The sequence below is a fragment of the Panthera pardus genome, unplaced genomic scaffold (assembly GCF_024362965.1).
Source record: "Panthera pardus isolate Hobbes unplaced genomic scaffold, ASM2436296v1 HiC_scaffold_24, whole genome shotgun sequence".
Lineage (NCBI taxonomy): Eukaryota > Metazoa > Chordata > Mammalia > Carnivora > Felidae > Panthera > Panthera pardus.
The window spans coordinates 21584155-21606048 of record NW_026526810.1 but is presented as its reverse complement, the minus strand read 5'-3'; the positions used below and the strand labels follow the sequence as shown (position 1 = coordinate 21606048).

The 21894-nt window shown below is 37.4% G+C and overlaps 1 protein-coding gene and 1 pseudogene across 3 annotated transcripts in view; one reads left to right on the top strand and one right to left on the bottom strand.

The window, feature by feature from the left end:
• NRG4 (neuregulin 4) overlaps positions 1-21894 on the top strand; it is a 114883-nt gene that overhangs the window by 20410 nt on the left and 72579 nt on the right. The window lies entirely within an intron of this gene.
• Positions 11360-13854, bottom strand: LOC109262558 (centrosomal protein of 83 kDa-like; annotated as a pseudogene).

Sequence of the window (21894 nt, the reverse complement as noted above, 5' to 3'; positions counted from 1 at the left end):
GCTGCTATAAACATTGGGGTACAAGTGCCCCTATGGGTAGGTACTCCTGTATCCCTTGGGTAAATTCCTAGCAGTGATACTGCTGGGTCATAGGGTAAGTCTATTTTTAATTTTTTCAGGAACTTCCACACTGTTTTCCAGAGTGGCTGCACCAGTCTGCATTCCCACCAACAGTGCAAGAGGGTTCCCGTTTCTCCACATCCTCTCCAGCATCTATAGTCTCCTGATTTGTTCATTTTGGCCACCCTGACTGGCATGAGGAGATATCTGAGTGTGGTTTTGATTTGTATTTCCCTGATGAGGAGCGGCATTGAGCATCTTTTCATGTGCCTGTTGGCCATCCGGATGTCTTCTTTAGAGAAGTGTCTATTCATGTTTTCTGCCCATTTCTTCATTGGATTATTTGTTTTTTGGGTGTGGAGTTTGGTGAGCTCTTTATAGATTTTGGATACTAGCCCTTTGTCTGATAAGTCATTTGCAAATATCTTTTCCCATTCCGTTGGTTGCCTTTTAGTTTTGTTGATTGTTTCCTTTGTTGTGCAGAAGCTTTTTATCTTCATAAGGTCCCAATAGTTCATTTTTGCTTTTAATTCCCTTGCCTTTGGGGATGTGTCAAGTAAGAAATTGCTGTGGCTGAGGTCAGAGAGGTCTTTTCCTGCTTTCTCCTCTAGGGTTTTGATGGTTTCCTGTCTCACATTCAGGTCCTTCATCCATTTTGAGTTTATCTTTGTGTGTGGTGTAAGAAAGTGGTCTAGTTTGATTCTTCTGCATGTTGCTGTCTAGTTCTCCCAGCACCATTTGTTAAACAGACTGTCTTTTTTCCCTAGGATATTCTTTCCTGCTTTGTCAAAGATGAGTTGGCCATACGTTTGTGGGTCTAGTTCTGGGGTTTCTATTCTATTCCATTGGTCTATGTGTCTGTTTTTGTGCCAATACCATGCTGTCTTGATGATTACAGGTTTGTAGTAGAGGCTAAAGTCTGGGATTGTGATGCCTCCTGCTTTGGTCTTCTTCTTCAAAATTACTTTGGCTATTCAGGGCCTTTTGTGGCTCTATACAAATTTTAGGATTGCTTGTTCTAGCTTTGAGAAGAATGCTGGTACAATTTTGATTGGGGTTGCATTGAATGTGTAGATAGCTTTGCATAGTATTGATATTTTAACAATATTTATTCTTCCAACCCATGAGCACGGAATGTTTTTCCATTTGTTTATATCTTCTTCAATTTCCTTCATAAGGTTTCTATAGTTTTCAGCATGCAGATCTTGTACATCTTTGGTTAGGTTTATTCCTAGCTATTTTATACTACTTGGTGCAATTGTGAATGGGATCAGTTTCTTTATTTGTCTTTCTGTTGCTTCATTATTAGTGTATAAGAATGCAGGTGATTTCTGTACATTGATTTGTATCCTGCAACTTTGCTGAATTCATGTATCAGTTCTAGCAGACTTTTGGTGGAGTCTGTCAGATTTTTCATGTATAATAGCATGTCATCTGCAAAAAGTGAAAGCTTGACTTCATCTTTGCCAATTTGGATGCCTTTGATTTCCTTTTGTTGTCTGATTGCTGATGCTAGCACTTCCAACACTATGTTAAACAACAGTGGTGAGAGTGGACATCCCTGTCGTGTTCCTGATCTCAGGGAAAAAGCTCTCAGTTTTTCCTCATTGAGAATGATGTTAGCTGTGGGCTTTTCATAAATGGCTTTTATGATCTTTAAGTATGTTCCTTCTATCCCGACTTTCTCAAGGGTTTTTATTAAGAAAGGGTGCTGAATTTTGTCAAATGCCTTTTCTGCATCGATTGACAGGATCATATGGTTCTTATCTTTTCTTTTATTAATGTGATGTATCACATTGATTGATTTGCAAATATTGAACCAGTCCTGCAACCCAGGAATGAATCCTACTTGATCATGGTGAATAATTCTTTTTTTATGCTGTTGAATTCGATTTGCTAGTATCTTGTTGAGAATTTTTGCATCCATATTCATCAGGGATATTGGCCTGTAGTTCTCTTTTTCTACTGGGTCTCTGTCTGGTTTGGGAATCAAAGTAATGCTGGCTTCATACAATGAGTCTGGAAGTTTTCCTTCCATTCTATTTTTTGGAACAGCTTGAGAAGGATAGGTGTTAACTCTGCTTTAAATGTCTGGTAGAATTCCCAGGGAACCCATCTGGTCCAGGACTCTCATTTGTTGGGAGATTTTTGATAACTGATTCAATTTCTTCACTACTTATGGGTCTCTTCAAATTTTCTATTTCCTCCTGTTTGAGTTGTGGGTGGGTGTCTAGGAATTTGTCCATTTCTTCCAGGTTGTCCAGTTTGTTGGCATACACTTTTTCATAGTATTCCCTAATAATTGCTTGTAATTTTGAGGGATTGGTTGTAATAATTCCATTTTCGTTCATGATTTTATCTATTTGGGTCCTGTCTTCTTTTTGAGAAGCCTGGCTAGAAGTTTATTGGTTTTGTTTCTTTTTTCAAAAAACCAACTCTTGGTTTCATTGAGCTGTTCTCCTAGTGTTTTGGATTCTATATTGTTTATTTCTGCTCTGATCTTTATTATTTCTCTTCTGCTGGGTTCGGGGTTTCTTTGCTGTTCTGCTTCTAGTTCCTTAGGTGTGCTGTTAGGTTTTGTATTTGGGATTTTTCTTGTTTCTTGAGATAGGCCTGGATTGCAATGCATTTTCCTCTCAGGACTGCCTTTGCTGCATCCCAAAGGGTTTGGGTTGTTGTAATTTCATTTTCATTTGCTTCCATATATCTCTAAATTTCTTCTTTAATTACCCATTCATTCTTTAGTAGGGTGTTCTTTACCCTCCATACTTATGGAGGTTTTCTGTCTTGGAGAATGTTCCATGTGCACTCGAGAAGAAAGTATATTCTGTTGCTTTGGGATTCAGAGTTCTAAATATATCTGTCAAGTCCATCTGGTCCAATGTATCATTCAGGGCCATTGTTTCTTTACTGATTCTGTCTAGATGATCTATCCATTGTTGTAAGTGGAGTATTAAAGTCCCCTGCAGTTACCACATTCTATCAATAAGGTTGCTTATGTTTGTGATTGTTTTATATATTTGGGGGCTCCTGAATTCAGTGCATAGACATTTATAATTGTTAGCTCTTCCTGATGGATATACCCTGTATTTATTACATAATCCCTTCTTCATCTCTTGTTATGGCCTTTAATTTAACATCTAGTTTGTCTGATATAAGTATGGCTACTCCAGCTTTCTTTTGACTTACAGTAGCATGATAGATAGTTCTCCATCCCTTCACTTTCAATGTGAAGGTGTCCTCAGGTCTAAAATGAGTCTCCTGTAGACAGCAAATAGATGGGTCTTTTTTTTTTTTTTATCCATTCTGATACCCTATGTCTTTTGATTGGAGCATTTAGTCCATTTACATTCAGTGTTATTATTGAAAAATATGGGTTTAGAATTATTGTGTTGTCTGTAGGTTTCATGCTTGTAGTGTTGTCTCTGGTTCTTTGTGGTCCTTACAACATTTCACTCACAGAGTCCCCCTTAGGATCTCTTGTAGGGCTGGTTTAGTGGTGATGAATTCCTTCAGTTTTTGTTTGTTTGGGAAAACCTTTATCTCTCATTCTATTCTGAATGACATGCTTGTTGGATAAAGGATTCTTGGCTGCATGGTTTTCCTGTTCATCACATTGAAGATTTCCTGCCATTCCTTTCTGGCCTGCCAAGTTTCAGTAGATAGGTGTGCTACTACCCTTATGTGCCCACTTTTGTATGTTAAGGCCTATGTATCCTTAGCTGCTTTCAGAATTCTCTCTTTATCCTTGTATTTTACCAGTTTCACTATGATATGTCATGCAGAAGATCAATTCAAGTTACGTCTGAAGGGAGTTCTCTGTGCCTGTTGGATTTCAATGCCTGTTTCCTTCTCCAGATCAGGGAAGTTCTCAGCTATGATTTGTTCAAGTACACTTTCAGCCCCTTTCTCTCTCTTCTTCTTCTGGAATTTCTATGATATGGATATTGTTCCATTTGATTGCATCACTTAGTTCTCTAATTCTCCCCTTGTACTCCTTGATTTTTTTTATCTCTTTTTCTCAGCTTCCTTTTTTTCCATAATTTTATCTTCTAATTCACCCATTCTCCCCTCTGCCTCTTCAATCCATACTGTGGCCACCTCCATTTTATTTTGCACCTCATTTATTGCATTTTTAAATTCATCATGACTTTTTTTTTTAGTCCTTTGATCTCTGTAGCAGTACATTCTTTGCTGTCCTCTATCCTTTTTCAAGCCCCAAAATTAATTTTATGACTATTATTCTAAATTCTTGTTCAGTTATATTGCTTAAATCAGTTTTGATGAATTCTGTAACTGTCACTTCTCCTGGAAATTCTTTTAGGAGAATTCTTCTGTTTCATAATTTTGGCTAGTTTTCTGTCCCTTATGTGTTTTAAAAGCTTGATGTGTGCTCTGCACCTGCAAGCACTGTTATATTAAAGAAGGGTCATACACTGTCCAGGGCCTGGACCTTCAGGAGGTGTTTTTTGGAGTGTTACTTGTTCTCTGTTGTTGTGACTTTGCTTGTTTTATTTCCCTACTAGTAGTGATTTTTGGACCCTCCACCAGGTGTGCTTTGATTTGTTCCTTGGAGTAGTCCTGTAAAGGAAAACAAACAGACAAACAGGATACAAAAACATGCAAACACATAAGCAAAACAAACAAACAAAAACAAAAGACAAAAAACTAAAAACAATCAAAAAACCAAAAACTCCAGCTACAAGTAAAGAACAGGGTGGAGGCGGTGCTGATGGAAGAGCACATACAAAGAGAAATGACTGGAGCTGGGGAGGGGACAGAGAAAAAATAAACATTGATTAGGCAGAGAAACTAAAAGGCTTAATCCAGAAAGAAAGAGAGGAAAATAAGGAAGGAGGTGGGGGAAAAGAATGAAGATAAAGTTACCCAGAGAAACTATATGGCTTGATTATTCCAGAGAGAGAGAAAGGAATGTAAAGAAGGAGGTGTGGAACATGTATCAAGAGAATAATTTAAATACATCTGTTTAGACAAACGAATAACCAGAGTAACCAGCCTAGAGAAGGGAAGAGATAAGGAGCAGAAATGGCAGGGAGAATATATCTATATATCCGGAATTGACCTAGAATTAATCCAGCCAATGTTGCAGCATTGGTCTGGAGGAGCTGTTCACAGGGTCTGTCCAGCTCCGGTAGATACACGGTTACCGGGTGCCAAGGGGCCTGGTTTAGTGTAGGCTGGTCCCGCCTCTACTGTGGGCCCTGCCTGTTGGCCCTCCACTGTGGGCCAATCACTGTAGCCTTGCCTTGGTGGTGGGTGAGCGGTGGGGAATGGCGATCCCCCAGTCTCTTCTCCACAGACCCAGACCCAGTGGACTGCGTTTGAGTCATCCTCACTGTGCCATGGGCGTAGACAGAGCAGTCCTTCTCACTCTGCTAACTCCCCTGACCCTGTGCTTGGCTAGGATTCAAAGACCCGCTCCATGTGGTCTGGCACTGGGGAAGCACCTTTCTGTGCAGCCTGATATGTAGTCCTGGCTGGCTTTGGCTGTGCTGCAGCACTTCAGGGAGAACCGCCTTTTCCTGCTGAGGAGTGGGCTGCTGACCTCACAGCCGAGCCCGGGGTGGTGGACGCAGGCAGGCTTTGTCCTTTCCCATAGCACTCCAGGGAGGGGGCTGCTTTCTCCTACTGCAGACTGCACCCTTGACCTAGCCACCGAGCCTGGGGGCCTGGAGTGGCATACACAGGCAGGCTTTGTCCTATCATACAGCCCTCCAAGGAGAGGACCACTTTCTCCTCCTGCAGACTGCGCCCCTGATCTACCACCGGACCCAGGGCTGGCTCCCCTCCTCCCCAGGTATGTGAACAGGGAGCCGGCCCCAGTCTGAAGAAAGCCCCACAGTTAGAGATGGGATCCCTCTCAGTCCCAGTCCTAGGTTTTTCTCTTGTCCAGATACAGTCCTACACGTCCCCAGCCACTCTTTCTCTTCCCTTTGTCTTTCTGCAGAAAAGGATCCCTCCCCTTCATGCCTACGCAGCCCATTTTATCTCCCCCAGTTTGTAATCACCCACCTATGGTCTCTCAAGTTGTCTCATTTTCTTTCTGGTAGATTCAGTTTCTTTTCCTCCCAGATTTTTGGGGTTCAAAGTCCTTTGGCTTTAGCACTTCTTTGTTTGAGAGACTCAGGAAGTATGGATCCCCTTACTTCTCTGCCATGTGGGCCCCTCCCTCTCTATAATTGAGTTTTTAAATCCAAGCTGGCAACCTGCCTTTTAATTAGTGTTTAGACTATTTACATTTAATGTAAACAGTGATACAATTAGGTTTAAAGTCTGTTGTCTTGTTGTTTTTTTAACTAGTCCTCTCTGTTCTTTGTTCCCCTTTTCTTTTTTCCTGCCTTCTTTTAGATGGAGTGTTTTTATGATTTCGTTTAATTGCCTTTGTATTAGCTACAATCGCTTCACTTTGTGTTTTGTTTGTTTGTTTGTTTTTGGTGGTTGCCTGTAGGTTTTAGAATATATCTTATCATAGGGGTGCCTGGGTGGTTCAGTTGGTTAAGTGTCTGACTCTTGATTTCAGCTCAGGTCATGGTCTCATGGTTGTGGGATCAAGCCATGCATCAGATTCCACAGGCTGACAGCATGGAGCCTGCTTGGGATTCTCTTTTTCCCCTCTTTCTCTGCCCCTCCCCCACTTGCTCTCTCTCACAATAAATATATAAATTAAAAAAAAATAATATACCTTATAGTCTACTTTCAGTTAATACTATACCACTTCAATTATAAGAAACTTTCTTTTTTAAAATATTTATTTATTTACTTATATTTATGTATTTATTTAGTTATAATCCAGGAGCCCTCCCATCCCACCCTACTCAGCATCCCCTCCCACACCTTCTATAATAACCTTTCAAAAGTATACCTATATTTCCCCTCTTTTGGTCGTTCTACTATCATTGATGTGTACTTTAGGTCACCATATGTTATAAACCAACACAATACATTGTTATAATATCTTGCATAAACAGAAATTAGCTCTTAAGGAGATTTATAACATGAAAAATATTTATTCTATAGATCTCCTTAACATGCTCATACTTCTTTCTACCTTTATGGACATATGTGATATTTTTATAATAGCTGTTTTAATATCCTTGTTCACTAATTCTATTCTGTTTCTATTGATTAATTTTTCTCCTTATTATGGGTCATATTTTCCTGCCTTTTTTGCAGGCCTGGTAATTTTTTATTGGTTACCAATCTTTGTAAATTTTATACTGTTGGGTGCAAAGTTGTTTTGTATTTAAGTAATTTTGAGCTTTCTTTCTAGGACTTTGTTGATTTACTTGAAAATCTTGTGATTCTTTAGCTTTTCTTTTAAACTTTGTTAGGTGAGACTAGAAAAATATTTAATTTAGACATAACTTATAATAACCCACTACTGAATACCCAGTATCAATCTGAATACCCAGTATCATTCTGAATACTTTACACGATATCCATGTTTTACCAGCTTTCTAATCTGGCTATCAGGGGCATGAACTGTTCTACCCCTGTATGAAGATCATGAATTTTTCTTTACCTGCTTTTTTCCGGTGTTTTTTCTTCTCCAATATTGATTGATTTCCTAACATGTATGTGCTATCTGTATTCAGTTGAAGGCTTAAGTGGAATCCTGTGCAGATATGAGGACTTTTCTCTCTCTGGGCAGTACTCTGTCTGGTATTCTGCCATGTAAATTCTAACTGCATTGGCCTCTTCAGATTCTCTTCTTAAATCAGGAAAACCTCTGTTTCTACCTGGATATCCTTCCCTGTGCTGTGCCCTGGAAACACTCTAGCCAGTAAACTATGGTGATCATAGAGTTTATTACCTCATTTATTACTCTCTCTCAAGGATCATGGTTCTCTGGTACCTATTGTCCAAGATCGTTTCATATTTTTGTCTTTATTTTTCAGTTAAGATAGGAGGGTAAATTTAGTATCTATTCTTCCATCATGGCTGGAAATAAATATTGTTTTTTAAATGTTTAACCAACCTTGTACTCCTGAGATAAACCTTATTTATTTATTCTTTTTATGTATTGCTGAACTTGATTTTCAAGTATTTTGTTTGCGAGTTTCACACATTCACTCAAGAGTATATTGGTAATTTCCTTTTCTTCTAATACCCTTACTAGATTTTGGTATCAAGATTATGCCAGTCTTATAAAATGAATTTGACAGTGTACCCTTTTTTCTCTCTATTCTCTTGACAGAATTTGTGTGAAATTGGTATTGTTTGTTAAATGCTTACAAAAATTATGGTGAGACCATCTGAAAATGGCATTTTCTTTGTGAGACAGTTATATGTTTAAAAAAATTTTTTTTTAATTTAAATCCAAGTTAGTTACCATATAGTGTAATAATGGTTTCAGGAGTAGAATTTAGTGATTCATCACTTACATATAACACCCAGTGCTCATCACAAGTACCCTCCCTAGTACCCATCACTCATTTAGACCATCCCCCCACCCAACACCGCTCCAGCAGCCTTCAGTTTGTTCTTTGTATTTAATAGTCTCTTATGGTTTGCCTCCCATCTGAGACAGTTTAAAATGGTATATTTAGTATCTTTAACAGAAATAGGAAAATTTAGTTTTTTTATTTATTTGAGTGCTAGTATTGGTAAGTTGTGTTTAAGGAATTTTTCAATTTTATAAGATGTCAAAATGTATTGGCAGAATGTTTATATTATTCCTTTAATATCTTTTTAATTTATATAAAAGTCTGTAGTGGTGGTCACCTTTTAATTCCTAATTATGTTTTCTTTTTTATGTTTTCTTTATATCTTCTTTATGTTTTCTTTATGTCTTCTTTATGTTTTCTTTCTTTTTTCTTGATTAATCACTCTAGAAGTGATCAATCTTTTCAAACTCAACTAGATTTTGTTGATTTTTCTCAATTACATATCTGTTTTCTGTTTCATTAAATCTTTTTTATTGAAAACTTTCTAATTAGAAATTTACTTTAATCCCCATACCAAATTACCATAACTTTTCAAATCATTTCATTTCTTACACTGTGCTTCATTACCAATTGTTTTTAACCAGAAGAAATACAGTAGTGTAGTCAATTTTTTTCCTTTAACACTATCTCATAAATGTTTATATCATATTCTTCATGGTGATTATTTTAATGTCTACATTTATATCTTATTAAGTTGCTTACAGATGTTTTTGGCACATAATGAGCAATCAACATATATTTGTGGAATGAATGAACAGTTTTGTACATAAAGAATTTTCTTTAAAAAAAAATTTTTTTTTGAGAGAGAGAGTGCACATGAGTGGGGTTGGGGCAGAGAGAGAGGGAAAGAGAGAGAATCCTAAGCAGGGTCCATGCTCAGTGCAGAGCCCATTGCAGGGCTTGATCCCATGACCCTGGGATCATGACCTGAGCCGAAATCAAGAGTTGGATGTTCAACCCATTGAGCCACCCCAGGTACCCTTTTTTTTTCTTCATTTTTTTATTTAAATTCTAGTAGTTAACATATAGTATAATTTTGATTTCAGGAGTAGAATTTAGTGATTCATCACTTACATATAACACCCAGTGCTTATCATAACAAGTGCCCTCCTTATCACCCATTTAGCCTGTCCCCCACCCACCTCCCTCCATCTCAACCCTCAGTTTGTTCTCTATCGTTAAGAGTCTCTAAGGTTGAGCATTATATTTTCCATGAAGCTTTTCTAGGTAGACTTAACCATTCTCCATTTAACACCCTTTGTCAGAGGCTGTTAGTGTTCCATAAATATCTGTGTGATCCTCTACTTTTCCCAGCCTAACTTTCAGTTAGGTTGTGCTCTGTGATTGGGTTCTGGGACAATGTGATTATGAGCAAAAGGGTTGTAAACCATCCAGAAAAACTCTAGCCTGTTTTATTTCCTGCCTCAGTGATGTGGGAGGCCATGTTTTCTGGGTAGCAGATTCAGGAGATGGAGAAGGGCTGCCTGACCATTATTGGGCATTAGACTATACTATAAGCCAGAAATAAACTTTTGTTGTATTAAACCCCCAATATTTGAGGGTTTGCCTTAAATGACAGCTAATATTAATTTGGTTGACTATTATAAGTCTACATTATACTCAGACACATTTCTGTCTTATAGCTCTTTATTTCATTTAGTGATTTATGTATCTGCTACTCTTTAACAGAATATAAGCTTCTTGGGACAGACCCATCCTCTTATGTCTTTGAATTGCCTGCATCCGGTATAGGTTCTGGAATAAAATACTGAAATAAAAATATTTGTTGAGCAAATTTTTGAGGAGAAAAACCAGGATAAAAAAGAATGTACAATTTTATCACTAAAAAATAGGGATATTTAACACCAAGCAAACAAAGCTATGGTAAGATATAATAAGATATTCTATGAAGAAAAGATCTTTGCAATATATTAGTGATTTGAAAATATTAAGTTTAATTACTAGAAAAAATTAAAATTTTCTCATGTTAGGGAAAATTAAGAGCTGATAAATAAAAGTTACTTGTGGGACGCTTGCATGGCTCAGTCGTTTGAGAGTTGGACTCTTGATTTAGGCTAAGGTCATGGTATCCAGCCCTGTGACAGGCTCTGTGCTAAGTGTACAGCCTGCTTGATTTTCTCTCCCTCTGCTCCTCTCCCCTGCTCACATACTCTCTCTCTCTCTCTCATAAAAAAAAGTTATTTGTAATTTTCTACTGAGATGTTATTGAATCATTTTTTGCCCTTTTTAAGATAGAAAAATATTTATTAATCTCTTTATTTGAAGAGATTTTAGTTTACTGCTTTTAGAACAGTAGCATTTTTTAATGAGTATGTACCTTTCAGTTTTGTTTTCTAATGCTGACTTCTAAACTGTTACATTTTCTCAAGAACTAGAGGTTTACAACTTGTATATATTGAACCACAAAATATTTACTGACCCTGTTAATGCCAAGAGTCTGAAAGAGGAAGAGGGAAATCAACATGAAAGAAAGAAAGAGAGAGAGAGAGAGAAAGAAAATAAGTAAGTAAGTGGAGGGGCAGAGAGAGGGAGAGCAGAGAGGGAGAGGGAGAGGGAGAGGGAAAATCCCAAGCAGACTCCATGCTGTCAGTGCAGAGCCTGTTGTGGGGCTTGAACCCATGAACCATGAGATCATGACCTGAGCTGAGATCAAAAGTCAGATGCTTAACCTACTGAGCAACCCAGGTGTCCCTCAACAAAGTAAAATTAATAAAATAATTTAAAAACTCAATTCCCTAATTCCTTTCATTTTTTTTTTTCTTAAAGTATTCGCAAACTATTGTCAGTAAATATTCTGAATATCTCTGGAGCTGTTTTAATGCTTCAGTTTTCATTAGCATAATCCTAAAACCTGATATTGATGCAATATAACCTGTAGCTGGTACCTCTTCTTGAGGCACATTCACATGTTTTGGGAAACAATAATAAAGGATCTAAATGCCACATACATTAAAACTTCAAGCTTTACTGAGTCACACTGATTTCATCCCTTTGATCTGCCTTTTCTCCAAGAAAAATTTTCAGGAGATCCAAATTCCAGTAGTTGTTTTCTTTGTGTTGTTTTTAGTTCTTCCAGGCTTTCATAAAGTAGAGAGGGTTCCCTTTGATCTTTTCCTCCTGCATATGAGGAGGAAAGGATAGGTCCATGGAACCTGGAACCATGGTTGATGACTGGAAGCTAACAGGCTTGATGGATCCTGTTGGAGATAATGTTAGGAACCAGAATCAAACTTCAGTTTTCATTACGTCTTCTCTGTAAATCCTTTAGTCTTTTTTGAAGCTTTGCATATTCTTCAGATGGAACATTTGTCTATTTAACACTTGATTTTCTGTTTCTAGTTCTTCTCTCTTTGTCTCTAAGAGTTCTGTGTTCTCCTTTGTTTCCATGAAGAGATTTTCTCTCTTTCTGGGCAATTGCAGCTTGCTGCAGTTTTTCTCTAGCTTGATTATACTTCTCTGTCAGTGATATATTCCTGAAGCATATGCTTTACTTCCAACCCTTATATCTGTTTCTCTTCCACTGTCTGATTTTCAACTTCTAGTTGTGGTTTTCAGCTTGGCTTCTTAAATTTCAGCATTCCTGGTTTAACCTCTCCACCATTTCCTTCATTATTTGTTTGAATTCAGCAACTTATTCTCTGAGTATGCAAGCAAGGTCACCTGGATCTGCTGGATTTACTGTTTCAGGTCAGAATTTTCATTTTTTTTCTTCTTCTGCATTTTCAGTATTCACAATTTGTTGCTGAAGTTTTAACCTGATGCTCTGTAGTTCCCTTCCAGCTGGCTCTTCTGCTATCTGTGAAGCTTGCGATTTCTCTTCACACTGATCCTTTTCAGATTGCCTTCAGACATCATGTTCCACTTTCATTTTCTCTAAATCCACTAATTTGTTCTCTAGTTCCTGCTTTTCATCTTGTCATACCGGAAGTTTTTGATAACCTTTTTCCTTCGCAGCTTGTGCTTTATGTATTCATTTTGATCCTTTTCTATTAGGAGCTCTTTGTGGTGTTCAACAGCTGAATTGAGAATTTCATTGTCTGACCATTTAGTTTAGTTTAAATGTTATTCCTTTCTCTTTCTAGTTCACTCTTAGCTCTTGATGCCTCCAGTTTGAAGTCTCTTATTTCAAATTTGTTTGAATATTTAAGTTCTTTTACTTTACTGGTCATTATATTTATTTCCTGTTCAAGTCTATGCACTTTACTGATTAAAACAGTGTTTTGTTTATTGCTTGACTGTAACTCTCTCTCCAAGCATTCAGCCTGTAGTTTAGCTGACTGTTTTTCAGCCTCAGGGGATATGACTGTATCTTGCATCTCAGTCAACTGCCGCACCTGAATTCTTTGGACATTTTTTACCTGAGCACCAGAATTCTCTTTTTTACCCCTTAATTCTGCTACTTCAGCTTCTACACCTTGTGATTGCTAACACAAGTAGACTTTCCTCAAACAAGTTGCTCCCCATTCATTGGCTGTCTCTTGTGAGATCAACACTAAGCAGTTGGTTATAATAGTTCTTCTTTATCTTTCTCCAGCCTTGCAGTCTTTGATTTATATTTTATTTTTTTCTTCTTCTTTTTAAAATTATTTATTTTGAGAGGAAGAGATTGAGAATGTGAGAGGGGCAGGGGCAGTGAGAGAGGGAGAAAGAATCCCAGGCAAGCTCTACATTGCCAGCACAGAGCCCAATGAGGGGCTTGAACCCACAAACCGTGAGATCATGACCTGAGCCAAAATCAAGAGTCAGATGCTCAACTGACTGAGCCACCCAGGCACCCCCATATTTTATTTTTTCTTCTAAAATATGTGAAAATTCTTTCTGGTGTTCAAATGCTGATTTGAAAAATGTATGTTCATAGTAAAGCTTATTGTATTCACTTCTATACTTTCCACTTCTTCACCCAGATTCCTAAAATGCTCTCTCATTGAGGTTTCTAATTCTAATTTTTGGGCTTGTAACAACTCCAACTTCTGTGAAGTTAACACTTGCATTGTCATTCTTCCAAGTCTTTAGTTTTCTCTACTAATTTCCCTCTTAGCTCTTTAAGCAGCAGCTGAAATTTTTCTTGGTGAGTTTGCTTTTCATTTAACAGGCACTTGAATTCATTTTGTGACTTTATGTATTCATCTTGCAACCCTGTGTGTTCAACTTTCAGAGTCAGATAGTTTTATGATGTTTACATTGTAATCTTTCATTAATTAACATTTTTTGGAACTCAGACTGAGAACTTGTCAACCTACTTTCTCCGCTAGGAGGAAAAAACTGTGGGAAAAGTGTCCATATTGGTAAGCGAGCTGATAACCATGTAAAAATAAGTTCTAGCTTCCTTATTGTCTTATTTTTTTTCTAAGAGTTTTTTCTACTTACTTGCTAAGAAAGAATCTCAGGATGCCAAATTATACCGACTCACATACACAGTCCTTGCAATGTGAGTGCATAAAACAATGACTGGTGTTCTGGCCAAACTTGCCACTGGGGGACACCTCTACATCTCCAACCATTGGCACCCACTCAACTCTCCTTCCAGAGACACTGGGGCTAAGGGATATGGTCCCACAGGCAAGGTGCTAGCCCGGCCCATAACACCTGTCAAGGTCCTGGCAGACACCTGTGGCAGAGGCTGAAGAAGAGGAGTAGGAAAAGGAGGGTCGAGCACATCCTTGGGCTTCTGACTTGGGGGGAAATGTGAGGTATTCTGGAAGGCGAGGGCAGTAGCAGCTGAGAAAAGCCTCATTCCACCTTTTTGTGGATATGGGGCTGAGACGTCCTGCTCAGATATCCCTCAAGCCCAGTGGAGCATCTGCCCATTTTTAGTTTGCATATTTGCCTTTTCTCACTAAGTGTGTAACAAATCAGCATTTCCAAAAATCTCTAAGTTTTCTTAGTCTAATTGAGTATTAGGATGGGAAAGGATTCAAATGGGGGGAGGGCATGAAAAAAGCCTTTAAAATAATTGTCTTACGCCTGCCTCATCCTTTTTATAAAGTATCTCAACCAAAATGTGTTAAATGGAAATTCCAAATATAGAGCTAATCCTGGCCATCAAGAAGATATGTGTAATACTGATATTTATAGATCTTTATGATGCGGTTCCCATTACATATTTCACTGGGAATATTTGAGGTTTACTTTAGGACCTGTTTATTTTCACATCCTGATACAACCATTTTGTCTGATTTCTACCAAGACAGTACAAGCAGATATAGTAATAATAATGAGTATAATATCGAGATCTGGTACTGTCATTATGTACATGAATGATCTTAGCAATTCACTAGTCACTATAAGAATAAATGATTATAAATAGAATGTTGGCAGTTTTTTCTAGTTTAGTGAATGGATCTCTTCTCTGCTGTATCTAAGGGAGATTTTATGTCAGGGACTCTCTCTGATTGCCTGACCTTTCACTAAAGTCCTCTTTTGCCAGCAGTGTCTCTTTATTCTACTGTATCTTATGTAGTTAAGCACATATGATCTATTAAAAAACAAAGCTAAGTTTTTTAATACCATTAAGGTTTGAATTTCAAACTCCTGTAGCAAAAAATTAAGATTTAAATACTCAATGAAGTTAGTATATCTAGGAAGTAAATAGCTTCCAGAGTACTGTGTGATCATTGTATCACATCTGGAAGTCTCCCCTCAGCTTTAATCTAATTAAGCACATTGTGAAGGGATCTCGTTTCTCATAAGCAGATACATATTGACTAGGTTTACAAAGACTAACGTCTAAAGCATTCCAATGTATTAATTTATAATATGTATAAGTGACACAGACTAGAGTTACAGTAGGCCAGGCATTCTTTTTCTCTGTAGACTAACATACATGGAGGCCAAGTTTATAATTAGAACATTTAATAGCATAGAATAGAAAAAATTACATAATTTGAGTTTATATTTACAACTTGTCTGATGCATTCACCTCCACAATAGTAACAATCTTGCCTACGACTGTAATAGTAGTACTTAAAGTCTTCTGACCACAACTTTCTCTATATTTGACAGTGTTTAGGTGGGTACTACTAATGTTCCCCTTTGTGCCTTTCCTTTCTCTCCTTGACCAACAGCTCCTCAGATTGACAAGCTCTTTCTTTAGATATGTTAACACATATCCAGTCAGTCTCCGTTGTTTAAAGGAACTTTGCTTCATTCAAGTCTGATTCATTGACTTTATAATTCAACTTGCATCCTTCATTTCTAAGTATTACAGAGCATCTCACAGTTGCCCACTTGTATTTGATAACAATCTAACTACAGTTGAAGTGTATTACAAGTATTACATATTCTTGAATTGCTTATTTTTCTTTAAGTGTCCTTCTAGTCCCTGAATTTCAAGAATATGATTCTTGTGTCTAGCACACCATTCAGTCTTAGAAAAAATATTTTGATTTTACATCCCTAAGGTCCTTTCATGCTTGATTATCATCAGTATAGATTCTGATTAAAACCATTTGCTTTATGTAAAACTGGAATAGCTCATATTCCAGACTTACCTACTCCTCTCTAGAGATAAAAATTATAAACTCTGCACCAATAGAAATAACACTGTACAGAGGCACTGGAGAGTAACTAAAAAGTAGCAGAAACAGAAAAGAGTTCACAGTTAGAAGAGGGAAATATCATTGGGTGAGTTTCCCAATTTTTGGCTATCTGCCTAAGATAAAGCCCTAATAAGTGCCACAGAAAGTGGATAAAACTGAATAGAAACTCCAGGCAATCACCACAGCTGGAAATTGATGAGGGACATCCTGAAGAGATCCACAGGGCAAGAGCCCAACTTCTGTATGTAAACTGCCCAAATCTTTAGTTGGTCCTGAACTTGTATGCATAGGGAAAATTCCAGACAGCCTTGCCAAGGCTAAGAAAAATGAATAGAGATTTCAGCTGTTGCCACAATAGGGGAGACAAAGTTTAGAGTTTCAGTTAAGCCAGGTTATTCTACTGATAAAACAACAACAACAACAACAACAACAAACATTAGTGCTGTAGCAAGGGACATGTAGCGAGAATCTAGAGTCTCTATAAGAAAGAGCTCAAAAGTTAGGGAGACTGACATGGCTGGAATTTGTGGGCTAGAGTACCAGAGAAGAGGAAGCTGTGTAGACAAAGCATTCCAGAAATCTGCATAGGGATTCCTTTTGAGTATCTTGCTGAATACTGTGTTACACATGTGTAATATGTAGTATAGTGTGAAAATCTACAATGCTGGGGAAGGATCTACTGAGAGCTATAAGCTGAACAATTCCCAGAGCTAAGGCAGGATTTGGAATGCTTAAGTGCCAACCAGCCAGAGTGGAATGTCCAACCCAGGGCATTCAGTTGAGCCACTCTTTAGTAGTAGGGCTAAAGTAGGTCTAATGACTAGGCTTACCCCCCAAAAAGCTTCAAAAAAACTTAAAAGGATAAATTTTATTCACAAGTAACTTAACTGCATCCCAAGCAAATCCAACACTCTTGAAAGGAAGACAACAAAATCCAGTACTCAACAACATAATATTTATAATGTTCAGAAAGTAATAGAATATACTAGGATATATAAAGAAGCAGGAAAATATGACTAAAAAATCAGTCAAAAGAAACAGACCCAGAAATGTCAGAGATAATGGAATTAGCAAGCATGAGTTTTAAAGCAATTATTATAAATATGTTAAAAACTTAAAGGAAAACTTGCACTGAAGAAGAAAATAGATTTCTAAACATCAAAATTAAAAGTCCACTGGATTGACTTAACAATTAAATACTGCCAAATCAAGATTAGTATGTTAAAGGCAGTGATAGAAAGTTTACAAAGTAAAGTACAGAGAGAAAAAAGACTAAAGAACAGAGCTTTGGTGACCTGTGGGACAATATCAAGAAGTCCAACATACATGTGATAAGGAATCACAGAAAGGAAAGGGAGCAGAAAAAATATTTTAAGAAGTAATGGCCAAAAAAAAATCAGTAGATTCAGAATATTTCACATTCTAAGAGTTTTACAGATAAGCAAAGTTGAGAGCATTCATTATTATTAGGTGTCATTATAAGATGTTAAAGGAAGTTCATCAGCAAAAGTAAACTGAAACCAGAGGGAAACTTGGATCTACATCCCTACAAAGGAATGAAGAGAGCAGAAATATGGCATTCTTCCTGTAAGTTCAAAGGATCCACATTGCTTTGAATTAAAGCAGAAATAGCACTCTTTTAACTGAAGAAGTTGGTGCAGGATTTTATGTTTGGCACCTTCTGGAGTAAATTCACATCTTTGGTCACTAACCCAGAGTTTTTGTGTCCCTTTGCGTAGACTGATTCCCACTCTCTCTTTCCAGTTAGCTTCTCCTGATATAAAGAAGGACATAGACTTGTTGATTCATATCAGAGCTACTATTATTGGTTAGTTCCTTGGCATTATCCATTTTATACCACTTACAGAGTTAATGTCCAGTGTGCCATACAGAGCATAAACAGTTCTGTATTCATCTGGGACCTGTGTTTGTCAAGAAACTCAGGAAATTTCATATGCTTAAACAGCTTTGTCACCTATGAAATCTGTGAAATATTTCAACATAAAAGTGAGAACATTAGAAGGAATTGTATAAGAGTCAACTTCTTTGAGGCTGGCCCCCTCTTCAACACATATTTTAACTGTAAAACTTCTCCTACCTAGCTGCTCAGTCTTCACGCATGTTACAAAGCTTGGCTTACATTCTGAACTGCCATGATATCCAGGGTGATGGTAAAGTCACTATCAAACTCCTTGGTGATGGAGACACTGAGAACTTTAGAACATCTGTCTGTTATTGTCACCAAATATAATTCTTGTATGGCATCCACAACGTGCATCTGAAATTCATGTGTATTTTCCTTTTGACTGTTGAAGCATCTAAGTAGTGTTGAATGTCTCAAATGTCATAATGTGATCTGAAGACTCCTTGCTAGTAACAAGTTTTAGAGTGTTCTTTGGATAGCATGTAATTGGCAAGAGGTGGTATGTATGTCATATTCTGAAGTGTTGTGTTCACTTCATATTCTGAAGTGTTGTATTCACACAGCAGTGGTTATCCATGTACTGGAACAGCCATTTCCAGTGGGTTCCATTGGATTCTGTCCATTGCATTCTCTCCCACAAACCATCCACCTAAGCTTCCATCCAATTTCAAGCCCATATTTCTGGGTAATGTATAGTTTTATCCAGAAGATCCAGATTTGGCCCCTTATCCAGCAGTCTATAAACTAAAAGTTATTAGCCATCCCTATCCCCCCACCCAAATATACAACAGTGGCCTGAGAATAGTATAATTCTAATGAAGTTAGGAAATATAGGGAAATAGAAAAAATAGGAAACATGTAATAGTTTCTGGTGCTTAGTAGTTATCATATTCTCCTAACAAAACTTGTGAAACCCCTCCTGCTCTGAAGTGAAGTAAATCCCTTGGTTAGCCATTCTGGAAGCTCCTCTGGGAGGAGCTGTCAAGTCATTTGACCTCTGTAGCCCTGGCTCTGCCTTGTTGGATTTGTCTTCCTTAAGAATTTTCTTCCAAGGCCACTGCTGAGGTAGTCATTGCACAGTATGTCCTTGTAGGGGAGAGGAAAAAACATCTTTTTCCTCTACCTGTCTTAGATTCATTGCTTGGAGCCCTGCAAGTTAGACTGACAAAGACAGATTAACAAGAGAAAAACAAATAGAAGTTTATTAATGCTTACATTTATGTACACATGAGAGTACTCAGTGATGCATAATTAAAAGGTATGGTTAGAACTAGGGGGCTTATATAGCATCTGAACAAAGAACAATAAATTTGTAGATAAGTGGCAAGTTACAAAGGAAAAGGGATTTTAACCTTTAAAGGGTGGCACTCCATGAGAAGGTAAATATATGGCAAAAATTAATGCAAGGTAAAGGCTAGTTAATAAGTTTTGTTCTATAGATTTCTCTGGTGTCACCTCCAGGTTGATAAGAGTCTAGAATTGCCTCTGGTGATTAACAATTCTCCTGCTCTTCCTGGTAGAGAAGGAGAAGGCAGAGAATCTGTTTCTTCTCAGTTCCCTTCAGCTCAAAATAATCCTTTGTCAAAGTGGTATATTTTGAGGTGGACTGTTCTGCTACCCTTCACCATTCTTGGGGACTGCAAAGTTTTCATCATACTGCCTGCTGTTTGGATTTGGAGGTCTAGGAATTGCTTGAGGATTTTAACAGGCTTGTGCAGGTAAGGTTTTTTTGGTAATGCAATCCATTAAAAAATTTACTAGGCTCTAGATATTTCTGTGTCTACTCAGTTCACTGTAAGTAACTACACTAACGATCTCAAATAAACAATTTTTAAATGTAAAAAGTTTATGTCTTTCACTTAATGTCTTCTATTCTGAGTCCATTCCTTCTCTTTGAACTTAGTGGTGGTTGTTACCTTGAGGTCATCTGAAACAAGAAGCTTGGTTTTGGAAGGCCACTTGCTCAATCTCATTTTTGTCTCTGAGCTGGCTACCATTGCCTGGCAAAGATATGAATGAAAGGTCTGGGGTGCAGTCTTACCTCAGGCTAAGATTATTCCTTAGCAACTATTTCTAATCATTGCTTCAGTTTTGGTTACAGAATCTGTTGGCATTTTAAAATTTTGGTGACAAATTCACATGGTCAAAATCAAGCAAAAGATATACTGTGCAAATTATTATTTCTACCCTTTCCCCTGATGTGTCAGTTTTCTACTCAATCTTCATAAGTCACCAATTCTAAAAGTTGGTTGTTTATCTTCTAACATATTCATGCATATATAGGCCAAAACCAGCCTGAAATCTTATTTTCAAAAAGTTTTAACACTGTATTCTACTTTGCTTTTTTATTTTTTTTGTATGTATGTATGTATGTATGTATGTATGTATGTATTTATAGAGAGAGAGAGAGAAAGAAAGAGAATCCCAGGCAGGCTCTGCACTGTCAACGCAGAGCCCAGTGCAGGGCTCAAACTCATGAACCATGAGATTGAGACCCAAGCTGAAGTCAAGAATCAGATACTTAACCGACTGAGCCACTCAGACACCCCTGCTTTTTATATTTCATAATACATTTAGAGATCTTTTCATGGCAGTACACAGAGTACTTTATTATAACTGCTTAGTATTATATTTTACACGAGTACTATGGTCTATTTAACCCTGTTGATAGACATCTGGGTTGTTTCTCATCTTTTCCTAATGCAAATAATGCTGCATATGTATGTAATTTTATAGAGTACAAGTTAAATTCCAAGAATTTGTCTAGTCAAGGGTATATGCATTTGTAATTTTGATAGATATTGCCAAATTGCTTTGTATACACATTCCTACCAGCTATGTATGAGAGTGTTTCATTTCCCAGAAGACTGCATTATCCAACTTTGGACATTTACCAATCTGATAGATGAGAAATGGTATCTCAGTATTGCCTTAATTCACATTTACCTTATGATAGGAGAGGTTGAGCCATTTGTATTTCCTTTTCTATGAACTATTTATTCTTTATATTCAATCCCAGATTTTCTTTTTTTAATTTAAATTCCAGTTAACATACAATGTAATATTAGTTTCAGTTGTAGAATTTAGGGATTCATCACTTACATACAACACCCAGTGCTCATCACAACAAATGCACTCCTTAATACCCATCATCACCTATGTAACCCACCCCCTTACCCACCTCCCCTCTGGTAACCATCAGTTTGTTCTTTATAGTAAATAGTCTGTCTCTTGGTTTGTCTCTCTCTCCCTCTTTTTCCCCTTTGCTCTTAAATTCTTGTTAAAGAATTTAAATTTGTTTCTTAAATTCTACATGTGTGTGAAATCATATGGTATTTATCTTTGTCTGTGACTGACTCATTCACTTAGCATAACACTCTCTAGCTCCACATCATTGCATATGGCAAGATTTCATTCTTTTCTAAGGCTGGGTAATACTCCATTATATATATGTACCCACAGATCTTCATTCATCAGTCAGTGGTCTTTTGGGCTCTTTCTATAATTTGGCTCTTGTTGATAGCACTGCTGTAAATAAACATTGGGTACCTGTGCCCCTATGAATCAGCACTCCTGTATCCTTTGGATAAATACCTAGTAGTGAAATTGCTGGGTTGTAGGATAGTTCTATTTTTAATTTTTTGAGGAGCCTCCACACTGTTTTTCAGAGTGGCTGCACCAGTTTGCATTTCCACCAACCAGTGTAAAAGTGTTCCCCTTTCTCTGCATCCTTGCCAGCATCTGTTATTTCCAGAGTTGTTCATTTTAGCCATTCAGACAGGTGTGAATTGGTATCTCACTGTGGTTTTGATTTGTATTTCCCTGATGATGAGTGATGTTGAACATTTTTTCATATGTTGGTTGGCCATCTGGATGTCTTCTT